This window comes from Plectropomus leopardus, chromosome 5 (genome assembly GCF_008729295.1).
Source record: "Plectropomus leopardus isolate mb chromosome 5, YSFRI_Pleo_2.0, whole genome shotgun sequence".
Lineage (NCBI taxonomy): Eukaryota > Metazoa > Chordata > Actinopteri > Perciformes > Serranidae > Plectropomus > Plectropomus leopardus.
This window is the reverse complement of record NC_056467.1, coordinates 11,383,971-11,398,843: the sequence shown is the minus strand read 5'-3', so window position 1 is coordinate 11,398,843 and position 14,873 is coordinate 11,383,971.

Here is a 14,873-nt window from a genome sequence, read left to right as displayed (position 1 = left end):
AAATCCATAATGATAAATTCAACAGTGAATGACCCCTGTGATTATATATCTGTTTTCCAATCAAAAATTAGTTGAAAAATGTTTTGGTAAAACGCTGCACTACTGTCCCCAGACATCCAATCACAGGGGAGAGGGGGCGGGGCAAATACCACAAAGACCAGCAGTCATAGAGAACAAATACAAGTGCTGAACAACAGCTGGTGTTTTCATATAGAAAAAGAAATGCTTTGGTGGATATTCCAAATAACGACCCCTAATGTGCCGCTTATCACATCAAAATATGGAGAAGTAGAACAACTAGAACAGCTTGTCATTTTTTTCTTTTGAAACAAAATTTTCCAGGAATTGTCTTATGCATGCATGTATACCCTAGCCCTGCAAACTGTGGGCGAGTTGGTTTGTGTATAACGTATCTATGACAACACGCAGAGCCGCCCACGAACAGACGAGAGGCTATGTGTTGCAAACTGTAGTAAAAACCCCAGTTGAGACTCATTCTAAACTGGCTGCATACGTTTAAAAAATACGCCTCCTAAAACCCAAATATTACCAGCATATCCCACATATCTTACTCACTAAATTCAAAAAACGGCCTGATTAGGAATATATTAAATGGTATATGTTTCACATCACATTCAGAATATTGTTATATTCTGAATAATAGTTGAATACTGATGTGATACTGATGTGCATGTAACCATTGCCATTGTTAGCGCTAAATATGAAGTTACCACCATTACCTGCTCTCCGCCACCTCCATGCTGAGAACCTTGTGCAGACAAGTCAGACCTGAATATCACAAAGAGTTCATTTAAATGCTATTAAACATATGAGTAGAAGAAAAAACAGGGAGACAGTGGAAAGCAGAACGCTTGTGCAAAATTTCAAGCGAACAGAAGAAAATGTTTACAGGCTGTACAAACATATGGATGGAGGATGAGACAAAGGGGTAAGACGGCAAGATCCAAAGAGACGGGACGGACAGACGGTAAGAGATATACAGCAGGTTATGGAGATAAAGACATGAAGAAAAGCGAGACGGCAAAAAGGATGGAGGCAAGGAGGGGGATGTTTATCCTCCCCATGATCATGTAGCCGTCTGTCTCTCATTTAGCCCAAGGTTCTGATTAAGTCGTTTGTGTTTAAAGAGGAGGAAGCCTCTAATTCTCCTCCTTTCATCTAATTTAATTATGTGCTGACATTCTCCCTTTCTTCCTTAGAAGGATAAAAAGCAGCTTAAGCTTTTATGTGGAGCTTTAATGACAGCGGCGAGGAAACTTTACTCGCTGATTGCTTAGCCTTAAGTGTGTTTAGCTTTAACACAGCGCTGCACCAAACAGTTGTAGATGCGCTCACGCAAACACACATACTGTACTCCACACAGCTGCGCCACACCAGCACACGGGTGGCTTTTCACGCTTTTCACACACACAATGAAACACATTAAGTCTTTTTTTTTTGTTTTACTAAAGCTCGGTTAGAGAGCTAGAAACACAGAGCTCTGTTTAACATGCAGCTGTGTTACTGCCTTTAGGTGCATTCTCACTGCTGTGTTTTGAAGTTGTTGGCATGGCGGATCAGTGGTTAGCATTACTGCCTCACAGCAAGATGGCTGGGGTTCTTCTGTGTGGGGTATGCATGTTTCACATTTGTTTATGTGAATTTCTTCAAACAGCTCAAATAAAAATGGAGGTTAATTAAATTGGAAAATGTAAATTACCTAGAGATGTGAATGTGTGTTTGTATGTTGTTGTATGAAGGGATTGTTAAGTTTGCATTAAGAGCAAACAGCAGCGCAAACAAATTCTTGCAGTAATATCAGAATACAGTATTATAAGACACACAAAATATCAAATAAGAGCGTGTCTCAAAGGCTCTTTTCAGTGGAGGTAAATACTTTAAAAGGCCTGGCCACCAGAATGTTCTGGTAATCTCATGTACAAAACATGAATGGCTTGAAGCAGGATTTTATTTTCTAAATTGCAGTCTCTCCAGTGTGCACCCTGCCTCTCACCCAGTACATACTGGGATAGGCACCAGCTGCAGGATAAGTGGTTTAAAAAGGTTTAGGGGTGGGGGAAACATTTCAGTCAGCTCACTGTGGATTTGATATAAAGAAAGAAGCTTTGGAAGCTTTTTATAAAGATGCACTGCAGAAAATCCCAAAACTCCATAAATACTGTACAGTGTTTTTTTTTTAAAAAAAACCTTTAGAATAAGGCTACATCAACAATATATCATCCAGTGTACATATATGGATAAGATAATACTCGTTCTGGTGTTTGGCACATTGGTCAATTGTCGTCATTTCTGTTGAGTTCCTGAAAGCTTCCCCAGTCTAGGTAAAGTAGAAAAGTATGTAACTATCCAAAAATGAATAAATAAATACATATGTAAGCATTTCTGCAAAAGATAATTAGGACCACAAACAGAATTTATATACAAACCCTCACGTGAACTAGCAAACGCTTGCATTTTCAAAGACACACTCACAGGGAGCTTCGTTAATACTCCGGGCATGTCTACTCTTCACTAAAATAATCATCCCATTCCCATCAAAAAGTAAGTTTGGAGACATTCATCAAACTACTGTACAGCATCGGCTTAACAGCCCTCAGCAAGAAGTGTATTGTAAGAATCAGCTGTATAAACAGCGCTACACGGGTGGGGCCCAGCCAAATCAGCAAAAATATCTTTAATTAGGATGAGGGCTATGTGTAGAGTCACACAGACAAACAAACAAGCCATTAATCACCTCATTGGCAGTCTCATGCACACATTTTTAAGAGGCAAACTATGTGTGTGTGTGTGTGTAAGGAAAAAGTCAGAGAGTGAGAGCAAACAGTCAGAGGCTAAAAAAGACAAAAAGAGAGCAATGTGAGAGAAACCTTCATAGGAGACGATGAAATGACGAAAAGACACATTTAAAGAGGCCACGAACAAGAGATTGTTAATGAGAGGGTCAGAGAAAGGCCACATGTTAGAGTGGTGAAGAACAGGAAAAGACAGTGGGTTTTATTAAATAATGAAGTCAGGCAAGAATTTAAGAATGCCTAAAAAACAGAGAAATCTAACAAAAGAATGGGAGTCATAAAAAAAAGAAGAGTGAATGGAGTTTGCTTTTTTGCAGCTGCATTTGTTCATGTGTCATACAGAGCAACATTCATCATCATGTGTTAATGAACCCCAGTGGCTTAGGAGCATGACCCTAAGCACTCGCTCACACATATATAAATCCACTTTCATGCATATACATGTAAAACCTTATGGTTTAACAAGCAGCCAGCCACCATTTAGAGGTACCGACTGACCATTAACAGCCTGCTAACCCCTAAATTTCAGCAGACGCAGCTGCTCCGTGATGCTGAAACAATGATCAACATTTTTTGATCAATTGTCTGAGATTTTATAGACCAAACAATTAATCAAATAATCAAGATATAATCAACAGATTAATCAACAGTGAAAACAATCTTCAGTTTCAGTACTACGCTCAAAAATACACCTGTAGACTATTTTTGAGTCGCGATGCTTTGCACAGAGCAAATCGACCCAGACAGGAGGTGTGATGGCAGCATGTGGTCAGTTTTCCAAATAACCATCCTGAGGACCATGAGGATAAATGTATTTTTAACAACTTAGCCACAAATCTTTGATCCATGCTATTCACAACTTGACGTTAAGTAGTATTCATTTTGTCTTTTTATGCCAAAGCACAACAAAAAAGAATAATAACATTAAACATAATTAAAACAGACTGAGATGTGCCCAGCCATCTTTCATGAAAAAGAAGCAATTTCACTGAATTACTTAAAAAAGTAGCAAAAATATCAAGGAGAAATTTCTTGAAAGTCTGCAAAATCAGGCGGGCAAAATGCTTCTGAAGTGCTCCCAGCATGGTATGATGCAGTTCAAAGGACAGGCATTATTAAAAATTAAAAATAATAAAAATCTCTCCAACATGGCAGCCCTCGCAAGCGCTGAAAGTTTGCATATACATACACTACCGCAGGCTTGTGGTGTCCAGTGTCATAATTTGACAGGATGTTGTTAAACACTATTGCTTAAAGCACTTAAATGAAACATTTAGTCGACTTTGTCTTTCCCACCAAATTTACCTCAGGTGCTCATCTTTGCACTCTGAACAGCTGATACGCTGAATTCTAAAATAAGATATGGCTTGTCTATTAAGAAATTATTTTATTCTAAGACTGTCTTTACAGAGTGATTGATGTATTGTGTAGTTATTTATTTTGAAGTTATTCATTTTACATACTCATTTTTTATGTTTTCTGTTTAATTTGCAGTTGGATGGAAATGGCTATTAGACAATATCAATTGCTGTTTGTAAGATATCAGCGAAATGTTCAGAGAAGTTTGGAGAAAACAATTACGACTAAATTGTGTGTGTGATTTTATTAGAGTTTCTGAATTAAAATGAATAAAAATAATGAGCCTATGTGTTATGCGCCATATTTTAAGTACAGTGCACTGAAATACATTTTGTTTTAAATAGTAAAAATGTATTAAAATGTATTTAAAAACTTTAAATCTTTTGATTAGTCATATAATTAACATATTTGGTTAGTTAACGAATTTTTTTTAGGCAAACACTTTCAGCAGAAGTTTTGAGTACTCTGAACATATTGGTTTTACGGTGATTATCTCCTACGTCAACTGCAATAAATCCATAAATCTGCTTAGAAATCACAGAGAAAACAAGAAACTTCTGAACGTGCCTGAGAAGCATCACATTTAGGCTTTCCTCTGTTAGAAAGTTATATAGTGGAAAAAAAAAACTTTTTTCATTTTAAAACAGAAGGATGTTACTCTGGAGAAGATTTATATTTCAGGATCAAGTTTGCTGAAAAACAGCAGGTAAATGCAGCTGTAATCTTTAGAGGCACTGGGGGTGAAAAAAATCACCCACATACACACTCCAGACAGAATTAATCATATGCAAACAAACAACACAGTATGCACACAAAAATCTACTGCACTGCAGTTTTAATGCAGTATAAGCTATGCTTCTCCAGCACTGAAAAAACTCGTTTCTCTTTCTCCAGCCACTAAATTTCTAACTCTAACAATTTAAAAAACTGCAAACTGTAAAATGCCATCCTAAGAAGTGCATATTTTTATACCTGAACCATACACAGGCGCTACACACATGTACACACACACACACCACACGGAGGAGAGGGACTAGAAGTCTAATGGGACCTGAACAAGGGATTGCTAACGAGGAGCTCTAACAGGTGTTTCTCATTAAAGCTGGAAGAAATGAATCTAGTGCAGAGAGAGAGAGAGCAGAGTGTGAAGAGTGTAGGGGAGAGGAGAGAAGCAAACGATGAGCTGATATATTCCCGTGTTATTCATTAGTGTCTTACAGGCTGCTGATATTAATGATTCACTGTCCATAAGATTCCCCACCCTCTCTCACACTCACACACACACACACACTCACACACACGAAAAACAAACTCAGGCTCGCAAACACACCCTATCACCTGCTATCTCTTCTCTTCTGCGCTCTCTGGCCTCTTGTGTTCTCTTTGCCAAAAAACAGATTTGTCTTTTAATCTCGACTTCCTCTGCGTTGTTTTTTTTTCTTTTTTTTTTTTTCTAATTTTGCCTCATACATTCCTCTTTTATTTTTTTAAAGCCTGCTACTGCCTGTCTTTTATGGCTGCTTAATGTTATTCCTGCCATCTGTGGGTGAGTGTGTGTGCATCTGGTGATCCACAGCAGGAGTGGGTCAAGACTGTAATTGATGAAACTGCAACCAACAGGTTACTGCAATGATGTCGTCAAAGAGAAGCTGTGCACAACTAAAAGCACATATGTGCCCACACACGCACGCACGCACGCACGCACGCACGCACGCACGCACGCACGCACGCACACACACACACACACACACACACACACACACACACACACACACACACACACACACACACACAAAAAAAAAAAAAAAACCTGGGCACATGGCTCTTTTCTCCCACAGCCAGACATTTTACATCTCGCCTTTACCTGCCCTAATTAACCAGCTGGACTGATCCATCACCTCGGGAGCTGCTCCCATTAACTCTCAACATCCCAAACTTGCCTTTTTTAACCCAAACCCCCTCACCTGCCTCAGCCCTAGCCCCCTTCTCTCAGCCACCACTGGCAGCACTCCACTGCACATCGATGCCTCCGCTCCATTAAAGTGGACTGTGCCAAAACCCACGTGCAAAAAAAGGAGAGGAGGAGGACAGAGGAGGAGGATGAAGAGGGGGGGCTCTCATTAAACACTATAGGCCCCGACAGAATCAATTACAGTGATGTATCGATTTGTCAGCGGGTCCCAGTGGCTCAGTCAGGGCACCGGGACCTGCAGCTGAACAGGAGGGAGCGGGGACAAATGGAAGGATTAAAGGGAGAAAGGAATGGAGAGGTGGGAACGTAGAAGGACGGCGATGGAGATAGACATAAGTAAAGGGGGAATTTTAGAGCGAAAGGCGAGATGGAATTGGAAAGGGCACGCTGCAGAGGAAGGCAAGAGAAAGCAAGGTGGACTCAAGGGCTGGACTTAGGATGAAATTAGGGATGCACAATGTTGGATTTTTTTCACCGATATATTACAACTCATTTGGCGGGTAACTAATACTGATATTCCTACAGACACTTTTTTCCCCCACATGATTTCAGTCATCTCAAGCATCTTCTGTATGGAATTAACGCTGACGCCATGTTATGCAAACTCTTGTCGTGATGGACAACCAGCAGATGGAGACAGAAATGCAATGCTTTTCAATGTGTGTAATACTCATTCAGTGTACAAAATAAGAAAAATACTTCAACTTATGGTTGACTATTTGTACATGATCACTTTGTCAACATTTTGTTTTAAAGCCAAAATCTGCCGATACCAACGACGATATTATTGTGCATCCCTAGATGAATTTGTTTCAGGAGGTAGGATAAGTGTAAGACGAAAAGGGGAAAAGGGTGCGGTTTAAAAGAAGCAGATGGATGGAGGGAGAGAGGGAAATATAGACTGGTAAATGAGTGAGGGGGAGAAAAGAGAGGAAAATACATTTCCGTTTCAAACTAGAAAGCATTCTCACTCAAAGTGCTGCCCTGTTTCTTTCATGTACTTCGCTCACCTTTCTTTAATTTCTATCCTCCACCTCCTCAACCTCTGGTTCTTTGCGTTCTCACTTCATCTCCCTCTCTCCTCTCCTCCATAACTTTCTCCACCTGAACTTTCCATTCAGGGCACACTGTACTTCCATCTCCAGTGTGTGGGGGTCATATAAGTACAGACAGGGCTATAACCTTGAAAGTAATATCGAGCTACGACTACATTAAAGCTGTGTAGGCTGCAACATGTCAGGACGCCGCAGGGAAATGGCTGCAGAGACATAATAATACTATGTGTCCACGAAACTGGGATTTGTGTTGATTAAAGTCGGAGAAATATGGAATCCTTTGGACTCCAGAGTAATAAAACTTTATCGCTGGCTTGAGACACTTTTAACCTTCAATCCATCTATAATGTAAAATAACTGAACCTTTGGTGTATTTTTATGAGCATATACGTGGTGTTCATATGTGCACAAAGATATCCCATTATTATCTTTCATTTTTTGCCAAAGTCATCTCACACCTGTGTTACACTTTGCTGCTACGTCTACTCAGAGCCTGGGAATAATAGGGTAGACACATATACGGCAGCCCGCACAAACTAAGTAGCTACGAGGCTTTTTATGTTTCACAGATGACAGACAGCACGTATTCTCCTTCTCCTGTAATGAGGCAGTAGGGCTCCAATAGACAACATGGGACATGATTAGATGGCACATTCACAGCAAATATGACTCCAACCTGACAACCACAGAAGGAAAGAAGCCAGTCATTTATACAGCGGTGTAGATGGTGTGCTTAAAAAGGCGTACAGGTAAGATATAAAAAAGAGTGATGGTGCGTGCTTCGCTCGTAGGGTGCTGTCAGGGTCAAGGGTAATCATGTTGTTTGTTGAGTAGAGGAGATAAGTATGGCAAGCTGAGCAGAGGTGCATTCTCCGCACCTATCAGCATATGCAAGCGTAATGCTAGAGCTAGAGAACAGAATATTCTCTGCTGTTTTGATTATCATAAGGAGCCTATCATATTTTTCTCAAATTACCTGGAAATGCACATTATGTAACCACATAAAGGGCAACACCACCTAAATTAAGAATTTTAAATGTTTTTCCAATGGCTTTGGAAAGTTCAATAAAAATTGTCAAAAACAGGTTCTCGTCTTTTAAAAGCCAGAAAGCAGAGAAAAAAAGTCTCACAATTGCAGCGTCATGGCATAAAGGTCTGGAATTTCTTTTTTTTACACCTAAATTAATTTCTATTGTGGTGTGTGAAACAGAAAATGTACATATTTCCCAATTTATTGTCTACAGAGCAGCTCCTGACTTTTTAATAACAACACAAATTTGAGTTTTAGCACTCTAGTTTTTGGATTTAGGAGAGAGCTGTTAATGTTATCTAGTATTTTGGACTTTCTTGGGCCATAGTAACATATGAAATTTGATACTGGCGTAGTTCCCCTTTATGCATTTGAATAAAATCACTCTTTTTGTCAGCTACAGCTTTATTCCATGTCCTTTGCTCCTATGGGCCAAACATCAGTGGTTGTTTCATGAGTATATCCCCAAAAGTTCAGTTTTCTGTCATAGACAGAGCAGTTGGCTACACAACACAAGAGCCACAGACTTTGAAAAACAACTCACATTAGCTTTCCTGCTGCAAAATCCTTCTTATCTCTCTTACAAACATGAGTTTCACCTGTAGAACGAGCCTCCAAACAAGCCCTCACTTTGGAGAAGTGCACTGCTCCGTCAGTCTGTAAGCTAGTTACCTAATGAGCTGCTCAACTGTAGCACATTAAAAAGCATGTTCACTTACCAGCAGTTGTCACATCGGTACGTTAGATGCGGGTGAGCTCCTCACTCCTCAGTAGCACAGATAACATCCATGACGTGTGGGCTGTGATGTAGCTTTTGGGTGTAGTTCCACTTCCGGAGCGCAGCCTGCCACCTTCCCTTAATGAAGCACAAATACATTACATTGTTTTCTTCCACTTTAATTGATAATACATTGGAAAAAAAACAAAAAAAAAACTATTAACAATACATTAATGTTGGGCACCTGGTAGATCAGTGGACAGAGCGGTGCTCCATGTACAGAGGCTGTGTCCTTGCCACAGCGGCCGCGGGTTCGAATCCGGCCTCTGCCTTTGCTGCATGCCACCCCCCCCCCTCCATCCTCCCCCCTCCTCCTTCATTAAAGGCAATAAAAACCCAAAAAAATAAACTTAAAAAAAAAAAAACAACAATACATTGTTGTTATTATTTTAAAATATAAAAAAGGGTGACACTTCTGATTGATTGATGATGATGATTATACTGACAAGTAAAACTGCATGTATAGAAATGGTTAAAAAAAAATTACAATATTTAATCTACCATCTCTCTTGAGATAAGTTGTATACATTAGCCCATAATTTGACAGGTTTCCTCATGTTCTCTGTCAGTGCCCTAAAGTACTGTTCTTCAAGTGAAATGGTGTCCAAAGTCATTGGTAAATAACAATGAGAATTATTTCCAGATGATATTATCCATATAGTTAATAATGTCTGAAGAAGAAATAAGTTAAAATTTCACTAGGCTATTTTTTTCATGATTTCAACAGGCAGTGTCACAAACGGGAAAATGTACATATTTTCCAATTAATCGTCTACGGAGCAGCTCCAGACTTTAAACATGTTATAGTAACACCCATATTTGAGTTTCAGCACTCTAATTTTTGGATTTAGGAGAGAGCTGTCAATGTTATCTAGTATTTTGGAGTAACTATGAATTTTAATACTGGCGTAGTTCCCCTTTAATACATACGCATCTGAATAAAATCACTCTTTTTGTCTGCTTATTCATTGCAGGTCCTTTGCTCCTATGGGCCAAACATCAGTGGTTGTTTCATGAGCATATCCCCAAAAGTTTTCTGTCATAGACACAGCAGTTGGCTACACAACACAGATGCAACAGACTTTCAATAACAACTCACATTAGCTTTCCTGCTGCAAAATCCGTCTTATCTCTCTTACAAACATGAGTTTCACCTGAAGGACGAGCCTCCAAACAAGCCCTCACTTTCCGTCAGTCTGTAAGCTAGTTAGCTAATTAGCTGCTTAACTGTAGCAAATTAAAACGCATGTTCACTTACCAGCAGTTGTCACGTCGGTACGTTAAATGCTGGCGAGCTCCTCACTCTTCAATAACACAGATAACATGCTATCCATGACGTGTGGCGATATCACAATAACACAGCCATGGTGGGCTGTGATGTAGCTTTTGGGTGTAGTTCCACTTCCGGAGCGCAGCCTGCCACCTGCCCTTATTCAAGCACACGCGTCACATGACAAAAGGAGTATTTCTGATGTTTTCCTTTGTTTTCTTCCGCTTTAACTGATAAATAAAAACATTTAAAAACTTTGAACCATAAATTGTTGTTATTATTTTTATATATTAAAAGGGGTGACAAAATATTATTTTAGCTGGACTTTGTTGGATGACATTGTCGCTTCTATATTTTGTATTTCTTTTTCTTTTAAATACACCTTCATGGCAACTAAAGTATGATTGGTGTTTTTATGGTTGTGTTGAGGCAAATCAAAGCAGTTGGTTAAACCATCATCCTACTGAGTGGGGCAACCAAAGACCCTGAGAAAAAAAAAATGTCATATGTAACAGGTTCTTTATTCTATCATTAAAAAAAAAAGAAAATCAATTGATTCGTTCCCAATGACTTCATATAATTGTTTTCTGTTTCTGTTTTGGCTAGCTGCTTTTTAAAAGTACACACATCACAAAAGTTGCAGGCATTTTGAGATTGCAAACATCATCTGCTAAACACCGGGTGATATGACCAATATTATTAATGTTGGTACTAAAATCTGACAATGCTTGAAACAAACATTCTAATACAAAAAAAAAAAAAAAAGGAAGAAGAGCAAAATTTACACCCCAGCATCAGTGCAGGCAGCGTCCATTCTGCATTAACAGACAGGACATCCCAGGACGGGAGGTCGAGGAGCGATGGGACCCTGAGAATATACGGACTCTGGGAGAGAGGCACATTGGAACCGATGATTTGTGATTTCTTTGAATCTCGACTAGAAGTTTGGGGTTTTGGAGAGGCTCCACAACATATGATTTACTGCTCCCTCTTCATTCTGGCATATGATGGTTGTTTCCGAAATTGTTCAGTAGTTTATCTGTGGGGTCCTGTGGGATTCCAGCTGGTAGTCTCTGTTAGGATGAGGGTCAGCGTTTTGGAATATTGTGGTCTTTAGTAGCCTAAACTTTACACATACAGGAAGCAGGATAAAACTAGTGAAAGTCCTGCACTTTATGCCTATGATTCATCCCGACCACTTTCATTTAATTTTCTGTGTGGTACAAGAACCTAACTGGACAGGAAACATTTTTATAATAATCTATGCAGCAATTAGATTTCCTTCAAAATGTATTTGGCAAAGCATTTAGTAAATAAACATAATTCATTGGTGATGAGGTTAGCACAGAGTATAACATTGAAAGGACTGGAGACTAGAAAGACAGAACATTTTGTTCTGTTCCCTTAAGAGTTCCTAAAAAGGCTCAGATGTTAAGAAATAGATTAACCAACCCCTTTCTACATTAGTGGTGCCCTTTCATTCATTTTTTACCCATTTCACAGTTTATTTGTGGACTCAAATTGTCACACATGGATGCAGCAGCTGTCCCTTGCAGCTCACTGTAGGTGATTTGTGAGACTCTGTGAACAAGCAAGTCCTTTCAGGGCTTTCTGGCTGAGGAAACTTGAATGGGTTTTCATCAGAGAACAAGTGGACATGCAGCCAGAGGCAGAACAAAATGTTTCCACTGTGCAACTTGCTGTCAAAAGAGAATGTCAAAACCCACAAAAAGCAAAAATACTAATATGTTAAAAAAAAATCACAGCAAGTGTTGGGAAAACAGAGAGGGGAGAAAGGGAACTGCATTCTTTCATTACATTTACCACCAATGTCCACTGTGTCATGTTTAAACAAAAGTTACCTGATTTCTATCAGTATACAGTGAGAAAAAGTTTACTAAATTCTCCCTCCTCTCCAAAAAAAGTTTCATAACACAGCATGTTAAGTTGTCTGCTTTTCTCGCAACACACCTGGTCTGAACTCCAGTTCCGGAGAGGGGTCAGTTAATATAGTGCAGTTAAATGTCAACTCCTCCAGTTTCACTGTCTTTCTGACAGCATCAACAACATCACAGACAAGTCCAAATCCAACAAAGGTCAACCCTCTTTTTCCATTCTCTTTCCCCTTTTTGTATGCATGTGTATGTATGTGTGTGTGTGTGTGTGAACGTGAGAGGGAAAAAGACTGAGACGGAGAGAGAGAGAGTGAGCACAGATCTCAGAGTTGTTTAAACCCAGTCTAGCGGTTCGATATCCATCAGATTTATGTCTCTGTTATTTTCCCCTCCTAAACAGTAAGTGATAAACTCAGTGAAGGACACAATAACAAAGATCTACCTTTTCACCTCTCTCTCTCCTTGTCTATCTCTTGGTCTCTCTGCCTTTCTCGCTCTGTCCCCCGCTATCAATCAGTCTTGTGGTGATTGCTGTTGGATTACAGGGCTTTTGCTGTCCGTCCCAGCGATTAACGTCGGGATAAATAAAATACCCTTATATCCCTTCACAGTGACTGAGGTAAAGAGCAGGGCCACATGCACTCACGCTCATATTCACACACATAACCTCATGCGGTGCTTGAATGAACCTTAATCTTAAATTCAATCATAGAGTTGGCACCTTTGACATCATCCCACTGGGTTTCTGTGGGTTTGGTTGAGTAATAAAGGCATGATTTTCTCTCATGTCTACCAGATTGTCCTTGTTTGATCCTCAAATGCACTTCAGCTAGTGCAGCGGTTCCTAGCTGGTCCAGCCACCTGGGTCCAGAATTCTCCTTAATCATTAGTTCAAGGCTCGCACATAAGAGAAATGACCACATTTTCAATTTTATTTCGTAAACTGTAAATAACATGAGAGCTTAAAACAGCATGAAATCAAACCTATTGCAAGAATAAAGTGCAATTAGTTTGGTAGTTTGGTTTGGAAAGCATGCTTCTCAAAAAATGTTTTTAGCTATTTGTTTTTTCTTTCAAATGTTTGGCCTTTTTTTCCCTTGAAAATTTTTAATTTTTTACAAACTTTTGGCTTTTTTTCCTTACATTTTTTTGGCTGATTTTTTTTTTTTTTAATGTTTCGGTTATAATTTTATCTGTTTCTTTGATACATTATGGTCATTTTTATTTTTTTTCTGGCAATTTTCTTTTTAGCAATGTTTTTTATCTATGAAAATGTTTGGTTATTTTAAAGAAAAAACACCCCTCAAAGCTGCAGTCACACCAAAAAAAAAAAAAAAAGAAAGACATCATATATCAAAGCCAAAAACTGTAAAAATAAATTCATTCATTGGATTTCCAAATTTCTGATGGTTCTTTATCCCATCATGTGGAAGAAACACTTCATATATTCCCCCCCTGTAAAAACGAACAGTCCCTTAGGCCTCTTCTTATTTTCAGAAAACAAACAAACAAACTAAACAGGCCACATAATACCAAGAGTTGGCCAAAGAAATAGTTACTTTTTGTGGGGGAAAAAAAAAGAAAAAATTACTCACTCTTCAGCAGGAAACTGCACTTCAAAATAAAGGCTGTGTGCTGCAAATTCATTGTAAATCAAAATTAAGTGTTTTTCACAAACTTGATATGGTCGCGAGTAGCTTGCAGTCCTCACAAAATGGACCTGCGACCCACTTCTAGACAGAGACCCACCAGTTGGGAACCACTGAGCTAGAGATAAAGCAGCCGCTGGTGGGTTGTGAACTCAGCTGAGGATAGTGGCAGCCATGATAGATTAGGACTGGATGTGGGCAATAATGCACAACAGCACAACTGTGAAAAACAGCACTCACACACCAACATGTACACCTTCACCACAGAGATGACAAACCAGTTCCAGTGCCTGGTGTTTATCTTCCCCCAACTCCTGCACACACATACAGACAGATGGCAACAGCAACCATTGGCTCAGGTTCTTATTCCCTCCCTTACAAACATAATTTATCACCTGCAGCCGCGTCTCAAGTGTGTATGTGTGTGTGTGTGTGTGTGTGTGTGTAGAAAGTCTGACCTGATCCTGTGCCACCCTAACCTTATTAAGAAACAAACATATGACAAAAGGGAAAAATGTAGTGTGTTTAATCCCTGTAGGTAAAGTTGGCAGCAAATCATCCCTCAACGTCTGTCACTTAACACACACATACACAAATCAACAAACACAAAGTTGAAGGGATGCAAGCAGACTCCACGATGCCAGCAGACTCCACGAGCATGTACCTCAAATTAGTGTATAGAAAATGTGGGAACATCGAAAAAGAGACACACATCATAACTCAAACTAAAACAGCACTGAAGCGATATCTAGCCATGTTTTCACAAAGCATTTTTGTTTTCTTCTAGTTGCACAACATGCAGATTTAGTATGAGGAGCATCTGCAGCAGCATTTAAATTAGATCCATCTTGTGTTTCTGCTCACTTTTGTCTCATATATATTCTGTCTGCATGCACTTATTTAACAAGCAAGTGAGTGTGTTTTTTGTGCATGTGTGTGAATATCTCAGGGTAGTAAGAGGACACTCTGCTGGTCTCTCTGTGCAGCCGCCTCCTCATCCTTTTGTTCCTCGCTGGCTCTGCCCCTGCAAGACCAAATCCACCAATCAAAGG